Genomic DNA, 23876 nt, shown 5'->3' with positions numbered 1-23876 from the left:
GCCCAGATGGTCACTGGGTGACTGAGATTAATATTCAGGGAAGTGGGTGGAGCATATCATAGCCAATCAAAATTCACCTGTCGATTTTCAAGGGGAATATTTCAATTGCTGCCATTTTTACACTGGTAATAGCAGATGCCTCAAACCTGCTACAGTTGGTCATTGGGTGACTGGGGTTCAAATGCTGGAGAGGGGCAGAGCCACAAACAGCCAATCTGATTTGTTTAATTTCTATGGGAATATACAAATTATTGATGCTAAAGACCCCAAAGCTCACAAACTTGGTCATTGAGTGTTTGTGCATTAGGGTTAGAAGAAGTGGGCGGAACCAACTCCTGTCAAATACATACCCGGGCAATGCCGGGTCATCAGTGGGTGGAGACAAATACAAATTTCACTGGAAAAATGTAAACTGCAGCCATTCTTACGCTGTTAATTGGAGTGTTCTTAAACTTTGCACAGTTGCTCACTCAGTGAATGGGATTAATATTCAGAAAAGTGGGTGGAGCCTACAATAGTGTATAAAGCTTCACCTATTGCTTTTCAAGTGGAATATTTAATTGCTACCATCCTTGCACTGTTAATGGCACAGGCCTCAAACCTGGTACAGTTGGTCATTGGGTGACTGGGGTTCAAATTCAGAAAAGGGGGTGGAGCCACAAACAACCCATCAGATTTTTTCATTTCAATACAAATTATTGATGCCAAAGACCACAAAGCTCACAAACTTAGTCATTGATTAATTGTTAGGGTTAGAAAAAGTGGGTGGAGCCGACACCAGCCAAATATATTCCCGGGCAACGCCGGGCATTCAGCTAGTATAAAATAAAACCATGGGATATCTAAAAAAGGGGTCATTTTTAGGAGTAGGAGGATAAATACAATTGTTTATTTCATCAGTTTATTTTCACTTCGGGTTCACTTTAGTCACATTGATGATTTTTGATCTCTTACATAATCGGTTTGATTGAGTTAAAGGGACACTGTAGGGGCGAGGTCAGGGGAAAATGAGTTGAAGTTACCCGGGGCTTCTAATGGTCCCCCGCAGACATCCTGATGTATGCTGTCAGCAGCGACAGCCCTGCTGTTTCGGTCCACAGACCTTTTTCAAGCTGCTCAGAATGTGCATCACACTACAAATTAAAATCAATGAGTTTAAATAAGCACATTGCCATATTCCAACCAATCACAAACAGGCACCTCCAAGCCAATCAGAGTGCGAAGGCCTTCGCACGGACCTGATAGGAAACTGAGGTCCCTAACATGCAAATTATTCCATTACTACTCCACCCACATGGCGAAAATAACTCCACCTATATCAACGCACATCCTCCCAATAATAACACAGGGAGGGTAAATATTCATTACAAGTGATCAACATCTCTGCTTACAATAAAACATCTCCAGATGAGAAATGCATACAGAAACATCGCTGAACTTACTGGAGTGTTGTCACACCGAATTCCCACAGTTCAGGATCGAGCGGCTCCTCTCCGTCCACATCAAGCACTTCCGCATACGGACGTCCAATGACGTCAGTTTACATGTGACCAAGTCACATGCTCCCACCTCCAGGGGGCGTGTAGGGGCAATACACCTCCTCGTCCCCATGGCAACGTATGCACGCGTCTCCACGGCAACCCAGCCGTAGCACGGCGCTGCATATAAACATCCGCTGCCTCACAAAAATAGAGGAGAAAAAGGGAAAACATACTTATAGTGCTGTAGTGCACAGAGACTCACCACTCCATCAGGAACATCTGGGTCGGTCCTGTCTATTGGGCAGTTAAACGGCCTTCTGCATCCTCTGGCAAAAAAGTGCCTGTTAAAATAAACACAATATTAAACAACCATACCCCACCACGAAGAGAACACAGACACTTCAATCTATGCAGTTATAGTATGCATGGCAATAAGTCATATTCCTTATTCAGACCACCTCTCCCCATAGTCCCCAGTTTTCTAATCCAACCCGCCTCCTTTGTGAGCAACAGCTTCAAACGATCTCCCCTCCTCGGTGTTAAAGGGGCCTGATCTATCACCTGCACCCTTAACTGCGCTACAGTGTGTCCACAATTCTTAAAATGTAAGGAGACTGCCTGCTCCTCACATCCACCTCTAATCGCCGTTTTATGTGACGAGATCCTATCCTTTAGTGGTTGGGTCGTCATTCCGACGTACCCCAACCCACAAGAGCACTTAATCAGGTATACCACAAATCTTGATTCGCAGTTGTAACAACCATTAATGCGAAACGTGCGGCCACTCAGTGGATGTGTAAAGCAATCTCCTTTTATCACATGACTGCACATGTGGCAATTTAAACAGGGGTATGTACCCCGTCTATTGGTTTTCTCCTCCGGTTGAATACAGGTATGAACCACCTTATCCCTAATAGAGGGCGGGCGTCGGAATGACATAAGGGGCGGATACCTGAACTCCTCCACATGAGGAAACGATTCTTGTAAAATCTTCCAGTGCTTCCTAATAGCGGTCCCTATCTGTTGACTAAGGCTATTATAAGTTGTAACAAAAGGTAATCTCAACCCACTTACATTACTTCCACCCCGTCCCCTCCTCTTACTGCATACCTCTTCTGGATAACCTCTTTTAGCAAATTTCATCTGCATTTGTTCAATCCTAACTCTGCGCCTCTCCGGATCAGCCACTAACCGCTCCACTCTTGTTAGCTGCCCACTAGGAATATTATCCTTTACATGCTGGGGATGGAAACTTCCATACTCCAAGATGGAATTGCGATCGGTTGGCTTGGTGTACAGGTCCGTGAGTAAACAATCACCAGACCTGTACACCAATGTATCCAGAAACGCAATCTGATCAGTTGCCACATGCGCAGTCAATTTAATACAGGGACACTTAAGATGTAAATCATCTAAAAACGCATCAAGGGTCGAACGGGGCCCCATCCACACGCAAAAGATATCATCATCATGTGCGTTGATATAGGTGGAGTTATTTTCGCCATGTGGGTGGAGTAGTAATGGAATAATTTGCATGTTAGGGACCTCAGTTTCCTATCAGGTCCGTGCGAAGGCCTTCGCACTCTGATTGGCTTGGAGGTGCCTGTTTGTGATTGGTTGGAATATGGCAATGTGCTTATTTAAACTCATTGATTTTAATTTGTAGTGTGATGCACATTCTGAGCAGCTTGAAAAAGGTCTGTGGACCGAAACAGCGGGGCTGTCGCTGCTGACAGCATACATCATGCTATTTTACCAATAAAGAGCATAAGAATACTGGATGGTGCTGACTCTATTGCTATCGATATACTGGAGTTTCCTGTGCAGGGATACTGAGGGTCACAGCACATCCTGACATCCTCTCCTGGGTGCATGCTTCGGACTGAAGACCCCGCAGACATCCTGTGCCCTCGGAGCCACTCACCAATGCTCCGGCCCCGCCTCCGGTTCACTTCTGGAATTTCAGACTTTAAAGTCTGAAAACCACTGCGCCTGCGTTGCCGTGTCCTCACTCCCGCTGATGGCACCAGGAGTGTACTGTGTAGGCCCAGTACGGTCTGTGCCTGCGCTGTGCGCTCCTGATGTCATCAGGGGAAGCGAGGACACGGCAACACAGGCGCAGTCGTTTTCAGACTTTAAAGTCTGAAATTCCAGAAGTGAACCGGAGGCAGGGCCGGAGCATCGGTGAGTGGCTCCGAGGGCACAGGATGTCTGCGGGGGACCATTAGAAGCCCCGGGTAACTTCAACTCATTTTCCCCTGACCCCCCTACAGTGTCCCTTTAAGATTGCCTTTATTATTTTTAACTAGCTGATTGCCCGGCGTTGCCCGGGAATATATTTGGCTGGTGTCGGCTCCACCCACTTTTTCTAACCCTAACAATTAATCAATGACTAAGTTTGTGAGTTTTGTGGTCTTTGGCATCAATAATTTGTATTGAAATGAAAAAATCTGATGGGTTGTTTGTGGCTCCACCCCCTTTTCTGAATTTGAACCCCAGTCACCCAATGACCAACTGTACCAGGTTTGAGGCCTGTGCCATTAACAGTGCAAGGATGGTAGCAATTAAATATTCCACTTGAAAAGCAATAGGTGAAGCTTTATACACTATTGTAGGCTCCACCCACTTTTCTGAATATTAATCCCATTCACTGAGTGAGCAACTGTGCAAAGTTTAAGAACACTCCAATTAACAGCGTAAGAATGGCTGCAGTTTACATTTTTCCAGTGAAATTTGTATTTGTCTCCACCCACTGATGACCCGGCATTGCCCGGGTATGTATTTGACAGGAGTTGGTTCCGCCCACTTCTTCTAACCCTAATGCACAAACACTCAATGACCAAGTTTGTGAGCTTTGGGGTCTTTAGCATCAATAATTTGTATATTCCCATAGAAATTAAACAAATCAGATTGGCTGTTTGTGGCTCTGCCCCTCTCCAGCATTTGAACCCCAGTCACCCAATGACCAACTGTAGCAGGTTTGAGGCATCTGCTATTACCAGTGTAAAAATGGCAGCAATTGAAATATTCCCCTTGAAAATCGACAGGTGAATTTTGATTGGCTATGATATGCTCCACCCACTTCCCTGAATATTAATCTCAGTCACCCAGTGACCATCTGGGCAACGTTTGGGAACCCTGCCATTAACAGTGTAAGAAGGCCTTCAGTCTACATTTTCCCAGTGAAATTTGGTTTTGGCTCTGCCTTCTTTTTGTCACCTGGACATACAGTCACTCAATGACCAAGTTTCTGAGCTTTGGGGTCCTTGGCATCAATAATTTGTATTTTCCAAGAAATGAAACTGTTTGTGGCTCTGTCCCCTTTTCTGAATTTGAACCCCAATGACTAACTGTACCAGGTTTGAGGCTTGTGCCATTAACAGTGCAAGAATGGCAGCAATTTTAATATTCCCCTTGAAAATCAACAGGTGATTTTGATTGGCTTTTTTAGGCTCTACCCACTGTTATGAATATTAATCCCAGTCACCCAGTAACCAATTGTGCAAAGTTTGAGAACCCTGCCATTAACAGTGTAAGAAGGGCTGCAGTTTACAATTTCCTCGAAAATCTGTTTTTGACTCCACCTACTTTTTGTAACCTTGACACACAGTCGACCAAGTTTGTGAGCTTTTGGGTTCCAGGCATCAAAATTGTGTGAATTGAAGCAGTTTATCCAAAAAAAAGCAGATCTGATTGGATTTTTGTGGCTCCACCCCTTAAGTGAATTTGAACCACAGTCACTTGATGATCGACTGTAGCAGGTTTGAGGCCTCTGCCATTAACAGTGTAAGAATGACAGCAGTTTCAATATTCCCCTTGAAAATCAATAGGTGAATTTTGATTGGCTCTTGTAGGCTCCACCTACTTTTCCATATATTAATCCTAGTCCCCCAGTGACCAACTGTGTCAAGTTTGAGATCCCTGCCATTAACAGTGTAAGAATCGCTGCAATTTATATTTTGCCATGTAAAAAGTTGTTTTTGGCTCTGCCCACTAACCTTGACATACAGTCACTCACTGACCAAGTTTATGAGCTTTGTGGTCTTTGGCATCAATAAGCTGCATGTTACCATTGAAATTAAACAAATCTGATTGGCTGTTTTTGGCCCACTCCCTTTTCAGAATTTAAACCCCAGTCTCCCAGTGACTGACTGTACCAGATTTGAGGCCTCTGCCATTAAGAGTGTATGAATAGCAGCAATGTAATTATTCCCCTTGAAGATCAAAACGTGAATTTTGATTGGCTGTTGTAGGCTACACCCACTTTCCTGAATATTAGTCCCAGTCACCCAGTGGCAAACTGTGTCACGTTTGAGAACCCTGCCAATAACAGAATGGCTGAAATCAATTTAAAAAATCTGATTGGCTGTTTGTGGCTCCACCCACTTTAGTGAATTTGGACCCCAGTCACCCAATAACTGACTGTATCAGGTTTGAGACCTCTGCCATTAAAGGATACCACAGCTGAATAAACAGATAACTCCAGTGTGTGGGGGGTCAAAAGTACATACTGTGACCTCCTCCTGCCCCCTCCGTCTGCCGCTGTTCATGCACTATTCATGCCAGTGTCCCGGTGACTTGCTTGACCCTTGACCTGAACATATTTCTTCCCTCTTCACTTCTGGCCGGCGCATAGCTTTCGGCTCAGAAGCACGCTGTCCTCTCCGTCTAATCTGGGCTGCGTGTGCGCTCCATTACACCAAGCGTCACATGATTAGCATGTGACGCTTGGTGTATTGGAACACACACGCAGCCCAGATTAGACGGAGTAAAATGTAATGTAAATGTTCCCCCTTGAAAATCAATAGGTACATTTTGATTGGCTGTTTTTAGGCTCCACCCACATTTCTGAATATTAATCCCAGTCACCCAGTGGCCAATTGTGTCAAGTTTGAGAACCCTGCCATGTAAAAAATTAAGTTGTTGGCGCCGCACAATTTTTCTAACCTTGACATACAGTCACTCTATCAAGTTTATCAGCTTTGGGGTCCTTGGTATCAATACTTTGTATATTCCCATTGAAAAATAAACAAATCTGATTGGCTGTTTGTGGCTCCGCCCCCTTTCTGAATTTGAACCCTAATCACCCAGTGACCGACTGTACCAGGTTTGAGGCATCTGCTATTAACAGTATAAGAATGGTAGCAGCTTAAATATTCCCTTTGAAAATCGAAAGGTGAATTTCTATTGGCTGTTGTAGGCTCCACCTACCTTCCAAATTCTTAATCTCATTCACCCAGTGACCAACTGTGCAAAGTTTGAGAACTCTGCCGTTAAAGGTGTAAGAATGCCTACAGTTTATATTTTCCCAGTGAAGTTTGTTTTTGGCTCCGCCCACTTTTTGTAACCTTGACACACAGTCACTCAATGACCAAGTTTGTGAGCTTTCAGGTTCCTGGCATCAAAAATGTGTGAATGGAAGCAGTTTATCCACCAAGGAAATCTGATTGGCTGTATGTGGCCCCGCCCCTTTAGTGAATTTGGACCCCAGTTACCCAAAGACACACTGTAGGAAGTTTGAAGCCTCTGCCATTAACAGTGTAAGAATGACAGCAGTTTAAATATTCCCCTTGAAAATCAATAGGTGAATTTTGATTGGCTTTTTTAGGCTCCACCCACTTTCTTGAATCTTAATCACATTCACCCAGTGACCAAGTGTGGCAAGTTTGAGAACCCTGCGATTAACAGTCTAAGAATGGCTGCAGTTTACATTTTCCCATTTAAAATGAATAGCTGCAATTTGATTGGCTGTTTTATGCTCCGCCCACTTTTCCTGGATTTGTAACCTCGGTCACCAAGTGACCAACTGTGCCAAGTGTGGGGACTGTGGCTTGATTACTGTGGGAATGGCAGCCTTTTCCATTTTTTCCATTGACTTGAATGGGTGGAATCTGATTTGCTGTTTGTAGCTCCGCCCAGGTGTGCAGGGGGGCCGCGAGACCCCCAGAACATATCATCTCAGGTAGTAAGGGATCTGTGTACCAAGTTTCGTTCAAATCGGTCATGCCGTTTTCGCGTGATCGCGGCACATACACACACACACACATACACACACACATACACACATACATACATACATCCGATTTTATATATATAGATTTAACCACTTAATAATTACAGTACTGTATAGCTATGCCCCTAAAAACTTCATCTAAGCCTCAGGGACGTAGATTTACGTACTCCTCCGCAATCACCGTTGTGTGTACGCCCCCTCGCTCGTGCGCGCACTCCCATGCCCGTTAGCCTGGAAATCAATGAATGGGAACGCAGTTGATCTAGGTCCCCGTGTCAATGATCATGACATCAATGAGATGCCTGTGGTCATTTATAAACACACTCATTGCTTCCTGTTTCACGTACTAAAAACACACGCAGGAAGCTAATGACTGAGGCCATCTTGTGGCCAAATAGTAAAATTACATGAACATACATTTATTTTAATAAACAGACCTACATATAATGTAAAATTAACTTCTTACTTCCCACACTCGCCCAAAAATAACCAAATAAAACTTTTGCATTAAAAAAAAAAAAATTACAATAAAAAAACATAAATAGTTACCTTAGGGACTGAACTTTTTTTAGTATGCATGGCAAGAGGGTATATGACTATTATTTTTCAATTTATGGGCTTGTAAATAGTGATGGACACAAAACTGAAAAAATGCATCTTTATTGTCAAATAAAATATTGGCGCCATACATTGTGATAGGGACATAATTTAAATGGTGTAATAACCTGGACAAATGGGGAAATAAAATAAGTGGGTTTTATTTATGGTAATGCATTATTTAACCACTTGAGGACTGTAGGCTTACACCCTCCTAGACCAGGCAATTTTTTACAATTTAGGCCACTGCAGCTTTAAGGCCTTGCTGCAGTGCCGTACAATCTAGCACACAAGTGATTCCTGCACCCCCCTTTTCTGCCCACCAACAGAGCTTTCTGTTGGTGGGCTTTGATCCTTGCCTGCATGTTTGTTTGTTTTTTACTTTTTTAAACATTTCCCTTTTTTTATTTATTTTAATTCCCATCCCTCCCTTCCCTGCCAGCCAATCACAGCAATGGGCTGCCTTAGGCAGAAGCCTATGACAGCTGATCGCTATCCTGCCTTCCAGGGGGACAGCCGTGTCACAGGGCTGTCCCCAGTACAGCGCTGCCGTAGATCACATCACTGTACAGTGTAAATAGACAGCGGTTGCGCCGTTTAACAGTCTCCTAGCTGCGGTCGCCGCTGGGAGGCTGATGACAGAGTGGAACTCCGTCAACCAAGGGGAGATTCCAACAAAAGATCTCCACTGAAAATTAAAATGTCTGTAGCTGTGTAGTAGTTGCATGCTAGTTTTGTATGTCAGGACCATGTCCTGCTGTTTTCTGGGGCAGTATTGACACTGGCTGACTTGCACATCTGCTGACCACCAGCAGGTGGCCCTATTCTGTCTACAGCCTTGGTGTTTCTCTGGCCTTGAAGTGGGCAGTGTATTGTACTGGCTGTCTTGATTTATTATGCAGGAGGTGTGGTCTCTCTATTTAAAGCGGATTCGAGATGAAAGACTAACTATAGCAAGTAACTTGTCTATATACTGTATCTTATCTAACGTTGGTTTACACAGTGAATCTAGCTGCAAACAGCTTCAATGGTATATGATTATTTCTTCTTGTGATCAAATGAGAGCAGCCATATTCTGCTTGTCATCATTACACAGCCAAGCTGTCCTGTATCTCCACCCCTCAGCCGGTGAAAACTCCACTCCTCTCTCCACCCCCTTGCCTCTGAAATCTAAACAGCTCCCGGTTGGTAACGCCTTTTCCTTCGGGAAAAGCCTCCTCCTCCCCAGAATGATCTCCCATGATCACTTGCTACGTGGGACTGAGAATGCCTAGGGGCTGGAGGAACTGTGGATGCGGCTTGTTTAGTTCAGGGCTGGGCCGAGGCATAGGCTGGAGAGGCTCCAGCCTCAGGGCGCAGTGTAGGAGAGGGCGCACAATTCATTCAGCTGTCATTCCTAATTGTGTATGAAGCAGAAATAAATAAGAAAAGGGGATACATGGCAGTGACTGCAAGCCAGATAACTAGATGTTAAGGTGTTGGGGAGGTTGTGGGTCCTGTGGCCCTCTTAGTCTAATAGCAATCAGTGTGTGACAGCTGGGGTGGGAGCAGAGCAGGGACAAGGTCCTCCAGCACCCAAGGCTGAGACAGCAAAGTGCGCCCCCCCCATCCCTCCCACCCCAGCCGTCACACACTGATTGCTATTAGACTAAGAGGCGCCACAGGGCCCACAACCTCCCCAACACCTTAATATCTAGTTAACTGGCTTGCAGTAACTGCCATGTATCCCCTTTTCTTCTTTATTTCTGCTTCAAAACAAAATTAGGAATGACAGCTGAATGAATTCTGCGCCCCCTCCTACACTGCGCCCTGAGGCTGGAGCCTCTCCAGCCTATGCCTCGGCCCGGCCCTGGGTGGGAGGGATGGAGGGGCGCACTTTGGTGTCTCAGCCTTGGGTACTGGAGGACCTTGTCCCTGCTCTGGTTTAGTTTATAGGGAATTAGCGCATTAAAAAAAAGTATTTGGTTTGAGGAATGCCCTATATAATATATGTAAGGGGCACAATTATGGATTGTGTAAAAGCTTATCTCGGATCCACTTTAAGAGCCCTCCAAAGACTCAGCATTTTACAACTGTGGTGAAAAAATGAGGAATGGGATATGTGAAACAATGTATTTTTTTTTTTTTTTTTTTTTTGCGTTTACGCCTAATTTTCCTCTATAAATTGTCTGTACAATTAAATATTACTTGGAAAAAAATAGCACCTAAAAGTTTGTCCTGAAAAAATAATATATGTATGACTTTGATGACATAGATAATAAAAAGTTATTGCTGTATTCATAGGGACACAGCTTATATGCCAAAATTGTCAGGAACCTTAAGGGGTAAAAACAATGGAACCTGAAGCGGTTAAGTAAGCTGTGGTCTATTTTACTCAAAGATCCTGTTTTAAAAATAAAAACTACATCCAACAAAACCAAAACTGATCAGAAAGCATTAAAAAAATATTAGCGCACCATGTAAATTCAAATCAACACTCAACACAATGATCAAAGATCCTCGAAAAAAGTAGTACCCCTAAAGATTGTATTTATTATTTCATTGAATAAATACGTTTTAACTTTCAAATTTTATTCTATGTGTCCCCTTCGATGTACATGACTTACTCTCCCGGTCCCTGGATGTCCTCTACGCACTGACGACTGCAGTTCTTCGGAGCCTTGTAGTCCCACACCGAGTTCTGGAATCCGGTGAAGAAGATGACATCTGCCAATCCTGATGATGCTCTTGCCAGAGTGTAGACAGCACAAGCGCATTTGCTGACCCCTGTACAGCTTCAGCCACCAAAGGAGGTGAGAGTTATTTGAAGTATTTGTGACTCTAACTTTTGAACCTTTTACATACAGTGAGTGCCTCTGGTCTCCGCTTACCTTCTTCCTCTCCAATTCTGTAATCTGGCTCTTTTCAATCAGTCGCTACGGCTGTCTTTAAAGAGAATCCAAGGCATCAAACATGTAAAAAAGAAAATACTTAAGGAAACGGAAGTGTCTGGATCCTACAGAGCAGGGGTGTCAAACTCAAATACAAAGAGGACCGAAATTGAACACTGCGACCTAGTCATGGGCCAACCTCGATGTCTAGTGGCCATCTTATAAAGTATTAAGGGTAGAAGACCGAGAGCCCAATATGGTGTAGTATGTTTTAAGGAAGGAGGGGGTATAATATGACGTGTAAGTATTATACTCAGGGCCGGATTTACCATAAGGCACTGTAGGCACGTGCCTACAGGCGGCTTCTGGGGCAGAGGCGGGGCCCCTTAAGTATGTACATACATCTCCCCTGTATGTACAATAAAAGCGGGGAGCGGAACTTCACTTAATCCCCCACCCCGGCCTGGCCACTCTCAGCGCGATCGCGTCGCCCCTTCCCCTCATGCATACAGCGAGCATTGCACGTCAGATCCGTGCAGCGTGCAAAACTATTGGAGGAAGCATGTGTGTGACCCGGTGGCGGCAGCACATGTTTATACGGCTGCCTGCTTCCTCTGTCCCCACTCTTTCTTTGAACCGTAGCCCCCGACATCACCTGCCCTGTGACCATGGAAGAGGTGGGGAGAAGAGAAGAAAAGGAACAGCATGGCGATCGGGAGGCCACAGAGCGCAGACATGAACAGAGCAACTTACGCTGCAGCCACCTTCTCCCTCAGCTTGGCAGACGGGAACAGGCGCCTCACTGATGTGCTACGGCTCCAGCCAGAGTTCATTGCACCTACAACGGAGGTCTGCAGTGAGGTGATATTTGTTCCCCCTTCATCTACGATCCACCCCCTGGACTCTTACTGTGGCCACGACATCCTCCTGATCCCCTCTGGCTAGCAGCGGCGACCTCTGCGAAATTGGCCATTTGGAAGCAACAGCGCATTCGCAGCTGCATGCACTCTAGTCATGCTCCCACTGTCAGTAGCAATTTCCACAAACTGCACAGAGCGCTCCTGGCGGCGATAGTGCGACCAGGGTGTGCACAGCTTAGGGCCGCACATGCGTAGTAGCCACCGTCTGGCGGCGACAGCCCAGCTTTGCGGGGGTCACTGCTGATGGCCAGAAGGGGGATAGGAGGATGTCGTGAGTACAGTATGTGTCCAGGGGCCCTTGAGGAAGCCCCAGGTAGGTTGAAATCTTTTTCCTTTTTTTTTTTTATTTCACTTAAGTTTCCCTTTAACTAAAACATTGTAACTACAAGCATTTATACTTACCTGGGGATCCCTTGCTGTCCTCCTGGGCTTGTCCGTTTTTCCCCTGTCTGGCCTGGTTAAAGCTGCAATTAGGCTTAGTCGCGTTTCACTGTAATCCCAAACTACCAGGCTGGACAGGGAAGAAGCTGAAAGGACCAAGAGGATTTTAGGGAGCTCACAGCCTACAGAGGGCAGGAGGAAGTCCCAGGTAAGTATGAATGCTTGTAGTTAGAAAGCCTTGGTTTTTTTTTTTTCTTCAAAAAAATATGCTTTCTTGGAGGGGGGGGGGGGGAAGAGGGGATATGGAATGATTACTGTCCATGCTGCAGTCTGCCTGGGAGAGGGGTTTTTGTCTAGGCTGCAAGGCAACTTTATACGGGGTGGTGCGCAAAGGACTGGCCCTGCTACCTTCCACAAGCATGAGTTTACATGCAGATGCTGGTCGGGTGTGATTTGTGGGGCGTGGTCTCTGCTGAGGGGCGGGGTTTAGGGCGCCAGAACTTCTGTGCCTATAGGCTCCCGAGCTGTAAATCCGGCTCTGATTATACTCACAAACCAGGGTTGCCTCCAAAGCAACCACAGATCAGGCAGGTGGGGAGAACAAGCCTTTCCCCACTCAGGAATAAGACGTCGCTCTCTGTGGACAGGAGGAAATTGTAGGGTAAATCACCCTTCCACCAAGGGTGGACTTCTAGATGCGCAGAGGTGTACAGAGGCGCCGGTAGGATAAAAGTCACTAAAAAGTTTAAAATCGTTTTGGTTGCGGTGATGGACCAGCCAACCTTAAACAGACATAAGTACTGTCGAAGTTCAGAAAATATACACTTTATTCAATTACTCCCAATGAAAAGTCGCAACGTGTTTCGCGGGCAAGGACCCGCTTCCTCAGGCAATAAAAGACAGGAGCAATACACAGCATGTAGTCTAGGAGTTGCTTGGCACCTCTGGGTGCACAATCTCAGCTCTCACCCATTCACTATAATGAAAGGGACCAGCAGCACAGCGCATAGCAGCACAGATGGCGTGCAAACGTACGCGTTGCGTTCCCATCACACAGCCATGTGCACTAATTGATCTGAACGAGGCCTTACACAGGGAATATTTCTGATGTTGATACTCATAATTCTTGGCACTGGCCGAGGTTCTCTCCTTTCGCTACAGCTGTGCCAAAATTTCCTGCCCGCCCCTCATATCTCTACTGCAGGAGATGCAGCCTATAATTAGCAATGCTGAGTCTCGTAAATTCCTCTGGACCTTCAGGTGAAGACGCACGTAGCCTTTCCTGTAAGCAACCAGTAAACACTGAGCCATGTAAACCCCTCTCTGAAGTTGGAGACCTGTGTAAGAACCTTCTAGATATACTTGAAAAGGCCCACAAATACCCTGATGCCTTTTTTCTTATTTACTATTATAATGTATATTTGATGTTGTTTATTATTACAAACATAAAGAAAGCACTGAAAATAAAGTGTACCAGAGACGAGTCTAACTAAGAGTTTTCTAAATACCTGGGGCTTCCTTCAGTCCACATGGATCGCTCCCTCGCCGCCGTCCTTCACAGCCTCTATCGCCGGTACCGGGTCCCGTAACTTCCTCCAGTTGCGGCCAATCTGCACAAGAGAAGTGCGCCCTCTACGTATCTGGTACACTTTAAAGGCGATATTCCCTTAAGGTAGCCACACATCTAGCGATGATGGGCAGATTTGACCAAGGGACAAATCTCTCTCTTAATCGAGTCTGATTAGAGAGAGATCTGTTGCCTACCCATACACTGCAGGCCGATTCCAAATCAATTGCAGAATGAAATCGCTTGGGAATTGGCCACGTCCGCCACCTCACCACTGCCCCAATAGTGTATAAATGTGTCCCCCATGTATGCATTACCTGTCCTATGTCGCCCACAGCATGGTGCCCATCCATCTTCCACTTCCCGCCGTCACACACATGCCACACACTATACACCGGCGGGAGGCGCAATTTAAAGAGGAAGAAGTGGAAGACGGATGGGCACCATGCACTGGGCGACATAGGACAGGTAATGTATAAATTTACACAAGGGGGGCATATTTATACACTAGGGGGAACAGAGCCAGGGGTTTTGTCACGTTTGTCGCTCGTCTCCCTATATCGCTCGCTGTTACCTCCGTGCACCCGATTGACTACGACAACCCAACATCTTGCAGCACGTCGGATCGATACATACATTCAGTTTTAGATCGTTGAACAGGCATGCTCTCAGCGGCACCGATTTTCATCCGATTGGATAATAATTATCGAATCGCATGCCGGATGGTCGATGAGCCGCCAAGTGGAGAAATGTATGGCCACATTAACTTCATGTTTAGGTAACCTTGGTCTACGACTTGCATCCTGGGACATCATAGCAACCCTCACTGTACGGTGACTAGGAGCTGATCACAGCAGCTGATTACAGATTCTCAGGTCTCCATGACAGGGCAGGAATTCCCCCATGTCATTGGTTGTTCTGCATCATTATTGTCTGAAGTAGAGGTGTGGATGTTAGCAAAGCTAAGTGTGCCAAAAAACACTTTTACAGCTAATGAATGATATGCCCCTTAGGTTTTATTTGTGTTGGTAAAACTGCTTTATAAAATCGCAGCACTTAGTGACATATTACTGTTATCTTTTAGTCCTATTCATAAAAAAAGCTGTCTTGGTTTTTGTGAAATTGTTGCCCGGTTAATAATTCACCACTTGCAGCATTCAGGGAGGGTGGCAAAAAGTGAGCCAATGTTATTTAAACTGTTGGGATGGCACCGGGCCAGGCTATCAAGGAACCAAGACAAAATTACCAAAAAGCGCACTTGAGGTACCGTATATTGTTTCCTTCAGCCAATCCTCTACTTACAGTATTTTAGTCAAAGAATCAGCACTCTTTAATAATAAAAAAAGAATAACCCCCTCCCCTCCCCCCCCCCCGGTAAAAAAATCATAAACATTATATATTAAAGTATTGCCCTTGCAAAATATCAAATAAAAACATGTTTGAGTTTTTTGTACAAGCTCTACGGTTCATCTGTGGCCCACAGCTCACAGTGATGAGAGAGGGCAGCACAGGTCAGTGTATGCGGCCAGAGCAGCAAAGGTCAGTCCAAGGACTAGAGCACATGCACCGTAGCACCGCCCCAGCCTTCCGGGTACCCAAGGCACTGGGCTTTGTGGCCTTTTTTGTGAATCTGCCCGTGACCACAGCTGTAGTCATGTCAATTCTTGCTAACTTTTTATCACGTATATCAAGCAATTGTCTCATCAGCATGACAGCCATCGCTTCCCTCATACCTATCTATAGATTCCTGAGGAAAATACAGCGGGATGTGACAATCAGTCTGGAGAAGAGGAGAGGCTAAAGAGTCATTGCTCCATGATTCTTGAACTTTTCTTATGACATGGTACTTTTATAGTATACAATATAAAATGACAGAAAACACCACATTAGATATATGCACCAAGTTAAATAATCGTACTCAATGCCAAGCCGCTGCAGCTAAAGCTAACAAAATTTTGAGATGCATTAAAAGGGAAATAAAAACTCGAGATGCTAGCATAATACTGCCCCTGTTTAACTCTCTAGTAAAGCCACATCTGCAATATGGAATTCAGTTTTGGGCACCACATTACAGGAAGGATATTTATTTATTATTTATTTTTATTTATTTATTTGTTGTATTTATAAAGCGCCAACATATTACGCAGCGCTGTTGCAGTTATTAGAGCAGGTGCAGAGACTAGCAACAAAATTGATACGTGGGATGCAAGGTCTCGCTTACCAAGAAAGGTTAGATAAACTGGGTTTATTTAGTCTAGAGAAAAGACGCCTTAGAGGAGATCTAATTAACATGTATAAATACATCAGAAGGCAATATAAAAGCTTGGCGGATGAGCTTTTTGTCCCTAGGCCTTCTCAAAGGACTATCGGACATGATCTGCGCATGGAGGAAAAACGTTTTAGCCATTTATTTAGTAAAGGGTTCTTTACAGTAAGAGTGATTAAGATGTAGAATGCATTGCCACAGGAAGTAGTTATGGCAAATTCTATACCTGCAATTAAAGGGGGCTTAGATGCTTTCCTTGCGTTTAAAGACATCCATGGCTACAATTACTAGGTTATGCCTAATGATGTTGATCCAGGAATTTTATCTTTTGATTGCCAACTGGAGTCAGGAAGGAATTTTTCCCTTTTGGGGCAAATTGGACCATGCCTTGTAAGGGTTTTTCGCCTTCCTCTGGATCAACAGGGATATGTGAGGGAGCAGGCTGGTGTTGTACTTTGTTCTCTGATTGAACTCGATGGACGTAGGTATTTTTTCAACCCAAATAACTATGTAACTATGCATTACCCATAGTCCTCTCTGACCTTCAGATGGTTCATTTTGATTTTAAAGGAGATTATGATGACAAGTTCAGTGTAACCTGAACCCTTCTATTTTCTTAATCTAAGAATAGCACATTCTAGGCTCTTTGCCACCTATCCAACATAGCAGCTGTTTCCCGGATTATTTCCCAGCCTGCACTTTCAGCTGCATTTTACTGACCAAAAAAAGGAAAGTATCTCAATTTTCTTACAAGAACTTGCAGCTCGGGAGTCAGAAAGTTACTGCAGTGCTAGACTTGTGAAACTTCAGAGTGTGAAGCCCTGAGAAAAAGTATTACAAATCGGGAAAACTTTTGAAATCCTGCCTATAATGGCTTGCAGAAATGGAAAGGGAAAAGATTGAGCAGTTTTTTTTCTCATGCATTGGCTATAGAGCTGTATTTCTTGGACCATAAGACCCCAAAAGTGGTGGGAAGAGTCTTATAGTCCGAATAATACAGTTCGGACCAGCACCAGGTGTCCCAAATGTCACCCCACAAGTACCTACATCAGGGACAGATTTACCATAAAGCAATGTAGGCACGTGCCTAAAGGCAGCTAACTCCCCTTCCCAAGTGGGTCCCTCCCTCCTTCCCTATGCAGAGTCCTGATGAGGGTGTAAATAAGAGGTTACGCGCCTGGCTCTTGGCATTGCACTGACCAGAGCTCCTTTCTTACTTGCTACTTAATACTGAGGGTACCTCTGGCTACCTACACTGGGCAGGGGAAGTAAGGGAGAAGTGACAGCTGGGCCAGCCAGCACACTTGCGGTCTGGTTCTGCAGGTATTTGTAGGTTCTGCTGCCACTAGACTCAGAGGAGGGCAGTCCAGCAAGCCCGCATGGCTACCTCTGCAGCTTCCTACTTACACAATTACGGAAGGCATTACAGACATGGAGAAACATGTACTATGGGCCTTGGTGGTCACTTCCTGACTCAGACAGGAAGTGACTACAGTGTGACCGTTACTGATAAGAAATTCCAACTATAAAACACTTTCCTAGCAGAAAATGGCTTCTGAGAGCAAGCAAGAGGTAAAAAGGGAAATTTCTTATAAGTGAGGGTTACACTGTAGTCACTTCCTGTCTGAGTCAGGACTGAGTCAGCCACTTACATACCTGATATTTAACTCTTTCATGCAGAGAAAGAAAAAAAGGAACACAGCATAGTTATTTGTGTGCTAGGCACTGTACATACACATGTCTATCTCATCATGTCACATGTCAGCTCGGGTCTCCTTTAAAGTATTAAAGGTTTATGCACCCACTGTTGCTCTATGCGCTGGTATTGGGGAGGCATTTTCATTACCATACTGAGGGCACAAAACATTTTCTTTTCTATTCCTACTATATTGTTTGTGCTAATAATCAGTAAACTACAATGCAAACTTGCTCCTGACATTGGGACTTGCTGGACGCACCAGGCTCAGTATATATATATATATTTTTTCCTGTTTTTTTTTATTAGGAGTGTCCTATGGTTTGAAAAATTAAATAATTATCTAGTAAATCTGGGGAGGACCTAGTAAAAATGATAGTAATGTGTTCCAGCACACATATACTGTCATTTTCAATTTTTTTTCTACAGATATCACTATAGTTGCTTTGAGCCACTGACCTCAACACACTGTTCATTGACCTGAAGAAGCGGGCTCATATACACGAAATGCGTTGTCTGGTGTGTTTTCCCAACATTTTTATTTCAACTATGCTTCGATCTTGAGGTAAGCTTTTCTTACCTTTTAAACGGTTTTTAGATTTTATATTTTCGCAGCGCCTCCTGCCTTTCCAATTTATGTTTCCACCCCTAGGGGGGTGGGGGGGGGGGGTTGCTTTTAGTTCAGGCAATAGCGATTTTTAACTCCTCTTTGAATCTCTATAAACTAGACCTTTTTCTGGAGAGTGACCACATCTACTAGGATATACAGGGTGGTCGGAGCCACCGCACCTAAGCCTTTTACTGAGGGTACTTGAAATTGATAAAATCAGTTAATAATAGTAAGTTTTAAGGTTTCAAAAATCATATATAACCAGGCCTGAATAAGTATTTCTAATTGGTAAAAAGTACAATAGAATGTTTATACACAGTAATGGAGCACTCCCATGTCTCTCTACTGTATATGTGCCAAGGGGTATTTGAGATGATGATACTAACCAGGGTATCTTATAAGCAATAATATAATAATGAGCAATACAATAACATTTGTAAAGCGCTTTTCTCCCATAAGCCTCAAAGCATGTGTATACATATGCCTCAGATCAATACATTGACTGTGTTACAGAGGAAATAGTGTTCATACAGATGGCTTTTCAGTTAAAATGCCTCCAGGGATGGAGATTTCCTGATTGGGTGTGGCAAGGCATTCCAAAGGGTAGGGGCAGCATGACAGAAGAATCTTGCTCCAAAGGTTTTGAGGTGGACTCTGGGGGGAGACCAAGTTATTGATACTGAGGTTGTTTCTTTCTAAGAGGGTTACACACTGCGAAAATGCTGAGAAGGTCTTGCTCACTGTCATATGGGGACAGCTGTGGAAACTCCTTTTGTGGAGCAGCAGAGCCCTGGCACAGCTGAGGATATCTATTTTAGTATTTATAAAAATAAGTAGAAACATTTACAGCAAAATTACTATTCCATTGCTTATTTCTCTAATTCCCCATCCTCACCAGTGTCAGGAGCAAGTGAATATGAAAGCATGGAGATTTTGCCAGAAACCCAGCAAGATGTAAAACTCTGTGCTGTTACCATGGGCGTTCCTACCATTGAACGCAGGGGGGCGTGGCACACCGGGTGACTGACAGCGAGGGGGGTATCGCCATGACCCACCACAGCGGCAGAGCAGGAGGGGAAGCAGCACTAGAAGGAGGGGCAGCAGGGACAGCGGTGCAGAGGCAGGGGCGTAGCAATAGGGGTTGCAGAGGTAGCGACCGCATCGGGGCCCTTGGCCCAGAGGGGCCCCCGAAAGGCCCTCCCTCATCTACAGTATTAGCTCTCTATTGGTCCTGTGCTCATAATCACTTCTATAGATACTTTGAATTGTTGTAATCATTAACAAACTGTTCCTCATCCCATTCTTGCATCTCTGACACTGTAGTTGCCATTGACAGATTTTGGTGCACCGTATCAATTGTTATGTATAGAGTGCTTGGGGGGGCCCCACTGTAAAACTTGCATCGGGACCCATGGCTCCTTAGCTACGCCACTGCACGGAGGGTGGCCAGAAGCCCCCTCCCTTACCTCTCTCCTCCTCCATAGATTATCAGCAACTGCAGGCTTGGCAGACAGATAATTACTCACCTCACTTCCGCGTTCCAATCGCTGGAGCGCAGCGTCACTGTCATCACAGCTCTCCGCCTTCAATGCCGCCCACTGTGCTTCTTGATTAGCGGAAGCACACCGAGCGGCAAGGCGGAGACTTGTGACGATGGTGACGCTGCGCTCCAGCGCTTGGAACACGGAAGTGAGTAATTATCCACTCGCCGCGCCTGCAGCTGCTGCTATTCTATGAAGGGGGAGAGAGCAGAATGAAGGGACTCAGGTGAGGGAGGAGGTGGTTCTGGCCCTCTTCCCCGCCGCTGTCCCCGCTGCTCCTCTTTTTTGCACTGCTTCCCTCTCCTGGAGCAACTATACTAGCTATACTGGGGGCAACTATACTACCTACACTGGGGGCAACTGTACTACCTTCACTGGGAGCAACTATACTAGCTATACTGGGGGCAACTATACTACCTACACTGGGGGCAACTGTACTACCTTCACTGGGGGCAACTATACTAGCTATACTGGGGGCAACTGTACTAGCTATACTGGGGGCAACTGTACTAGCTATACTGGGGGCAACTGTACTACCTTCACTGGGGGCAACTATACTAGCTATACTGGGGGCAACTATACTACCTTCACTGGGGGCAACTATACTAGCTATACTGGGGGCAACTATACTACCTTCACTGGGGGGCAACTATACTAGCTATACTGGGGGCAACTATACTAGCTATACTGGGGGCAACTGTACTACCTTCACTGGGGGCAACTATACTAGCTATACTGGGGGCAACTGTACTACCTTCACTGGGGGCAACTATACAGGATCTTCTCAAAAAATTAGCATATTGTGATAAAGTTCATTATTTTCTGTAATGTACTGATAAACATTAGACTTTCATATACAGTAGTTCAAAGCATTTTATTGTTTTAATATTGATGATCTTGGCATACAGCTCATGAAAACCCAAAATTCCTATCTCAAAAAATTAGCATATCATGAAAAGGTTCTCTAAACCAGCTATTAACCTAATCATCTGAATCAACTAATTAACTCTAAACACCTGCAAAAGATTCCTGAAGCTTTTAGAAACTCCCAGCCTGGTTCATTACTCAAAACTGCAATCATGGGTAAGACTGCCGACCTGACTGCTGTCCAGAAGGCCATCATTGACACCCTCAAGCAAGAGGGTAAGACACAGAAAGAAATTTCTGAACGAATAGGCTGTTCCCAGAGTGCTGTATCAAGGCACCTCAGTGGGAAGTATGTGGGAAGGAAAAAGTGTGGCAGAAAACGCTGCACAACGAGAAGAGGTGACCGGACTCTAAGGAAGATTGTAGAGATGGACCGATTCCAGACCTTGGGGACCTGTGGAAGCAGTGGACTGAGTCTGGAGTAGAAATATCCAGAGCCACCGTGTACAGGCATGTACAGGAAATGGGCTACAGGTGCCGCATTCCCCAGATAAACCCACTTTTGAACCAAAAACAGCGGCAGAAACGCCTGACCTGTACTTGACACTGGACTTCAGGCATTTTGGCATTTCCCTCTCCCCAGTCTTTCTCCAGACTCTGGCACCTTGATTTCTGAATGACGTGCAAATGTTGCTTTCATCTGAAAAAAGTACTTTGGACCACTGAGCAACAGTCCAGTGCTGCTTCTCTGTAGCCCAGGTCAGGCGCTTCTGCCGCTGTTTCTGGTTCAAAAGTGGCTTGACCTGGGGAATGTGGCACCTGTAGCCCATTTCCTGCACACACCTGTATACGGGGGCTCTGAATGTTTCTACTCCAGACTCAGTCCACTGCTTCCGCAGGTCCCCTAAGGTCTGGAATCGGTCCTTCTCCACAATCTTCCTCAGTGTCCGGTCACCTCTTCTCGTTGTGCAGCGTTTTCTGCCATACTTTTTCCTTCCCACAGACTTCTCACTGAGGTGCCTTGATACAGCACTCTGGGAACAGCCTATTCGTTCAGAAATTTCTTTCTGTGTCTTACCCTCTTGCTTGAGAGTGTCAATGATGGCCTTCTGGACAGCATTTAGGTCGGCAGTCTTACCCATGATTGCGGCTTTGAGTAATGAACAAGGCTGGGAGTTTTAAAAGCCTCAGGAATCTTTTGCAGGTGTTTAGAGTTAATTAGTTGATTCAGATGATTAGGTTAATAGCTCGTTTAGAGAACCTTTTCGTGATATGCTAATTTTTTGAGATGGGAATTTTAGGTTTTTATGAGCTGTATGCCAAAATCATCAATATTAAAACAATAAAAGGCTTTGACCTACTTCACTTGTGTGTAATGAATCTAAAATATATGAAAGTCTAATGTTTATCAGTACATTACAAAAAATAATGAACTTTATCACAATATGCTAATTTTTTGAGAAGACCCTGTACTATCTATACTGGGGGCAACTGACATAACTATGTCAGAACTCAGAAGGGACACAGAGGCATATTTCCTGCTCTATGTCAGGTGTGACCCCCTTAATCTACCGTCATGCAGCTTGTTGGTAGACAAGCAGGGAATGGGCATTGCATGCAGGAGAGGCACTCCTGCATAACTCCCCCTATGGCATTAGGAACACCCCTTTTCCAGGTCTGCCTCTCCTCACCCTGCTGCACTCTGTGATGAGACATACAGAGCCAGAGCTGCAGCGTCGTGACCCTGGGGTCTCGGCCATTTTTTTTTTAACAAAATGAAACTCAGATTGCAGGAGCGGTGGGGAACATCACAACCAGATCATTCACAAGGCAGTTGCCTAGGGCCAGGAGAGAGTCTAGGGGCTGGCTAGTGACAAGGATGAACGGAAACGACGGTAATACTATATCATTTAAGCTGCACGCTGCGCTCTGCAGACACAGGAGGGGGGCCCATCAAAAGTGAAGGAGGAATGAAGTGGGGCCTCCCCTCCACTCACTGTATCGCCCAGCTGCCAGCACTGCACCTCTGGCCGAGTGACACCCCCCCTACCATGATGACACCCAGAGCTGCCCACACCCCACGCCTCAGCCTAGGTACGCCACTGAAACCACCCACCACTACTAACTGTAATTACACTATCTCCCCTATACTACAAGGACATCTTCAGTTTCTCGTAGTAATGTGGTAGTAGGGGCACCCAATGTGCATGCAATAGTAAGCTGATGTGTGTATATTCATTGTATGCAGATACGTACACTGAGAGTAATGAGTGCAATGCTCCTCTCTCGTTAGGTTTTAATTGATGTTGTGACAGGGGTTTGTGCAACTACTAGTGATAAAAAAAGGTTATTTATATGTAGTAGCTCAGATCGTAATTATTTATGTTGATGTTGCTTCAGGTACCCTTTAAAACCATTCATCTGACCTTTGAGCTTTACACAGAGGACTGAAAAACATCCGCTATTTGCAGGCCCTTAGGAAATATAAGAAGGGGGTATTTGTGTCATCAGTATTTTTCATTGCAGTTTGGATAAATAATTGTGCAATCACCTGGTACAGAGCCACATGTGCTGCTGGGTACATGGCATGTTGTCTGCCACAGCTATTTACATTTTTGAGTGGACAAATTCCTTTTAGCTGTTATGCAACTGGTGGAGATCAGTTTCAAAAGGGCGCATGTTTCCAGAGGGACCGTGTCTCGCAATTTGTATGGTGTGGTTCCCTTACAACCTTTTATAGCATTTTGTTGTTTGTCCACCTCCAGTGCATTTATGGCCATTTTATTTGACTTGGAACCTTTTAGTTCCCTAGAAGCTTTCTGTCTGTTACCTATAACAGCCTTTGACCGTTGACATTCAGGTATCTTTTTTTGCAGAGCAGAAGCATTTAACCCCTTGGGGACTGGCCATTTAACCCCCCTTCGGGACCAGAGCCGTTTGCTCAGGTCTCTCTAGCTTAGATAGTCAGGCAGCAGTATCCGCAGTATACATTATCAGGCAGGGGTGTCCCTCGTAAGGTCAGGTGTCCCCACTGCAGGCAGTGGCCATTACTCACTGCCCCTGGGTC

The 23876-nt window shown here is 45.1% G+C and overlaps 1 long non-coding RNA gene across 1 annotated transcript in view; it reads right to left on the bottom strand.

The window, feature by feature from the left end:
- Positions 1–1744: 1744 nt before the first annotated feature.
- The window catches only part of LOC137543898 (uncharacterized), a 66472-nt gene continuing 44340 nt past the window's right edge, over positions 1745–23876 (bottom strand). Inside the window, exons 4-6 of the long non-coding RNA XR_011025657.1 lie at positions 10962–11016; positions 10698–10865; positions 1745–1822 (exon numbers count right to left, since the gene is read on the bottom strand). This is a non-coding gene — a long non-coding RNA (uncharacterized lncRNA). The remainder of the gene's footprint in view (positions 1823–10697; positions 10866–10961; positions 11017–23876) is intronic.

The sequence above is a fragment of the Hyperolius riggenbachi genome, chromosome 2, assembly GCF_040937935.1.
Source record: "Hyperolius riggenbachi isolate aHypRig1 chromosome 2, aHypRig1.pri, whole genome shotgun sequence".
Classification (NCBI taxonomy): Eukaryota; Metazoa; Chordata; class Amphibia; order Anura; family Hyperoliidae; genus Hyperolius; species Hyperolius riggenbachi.
The sequence above is the reverse complement of the archived record's forward strand: the minus strand, read 5'-3'. Positions and strand labels throughout refer to the sequence as shown.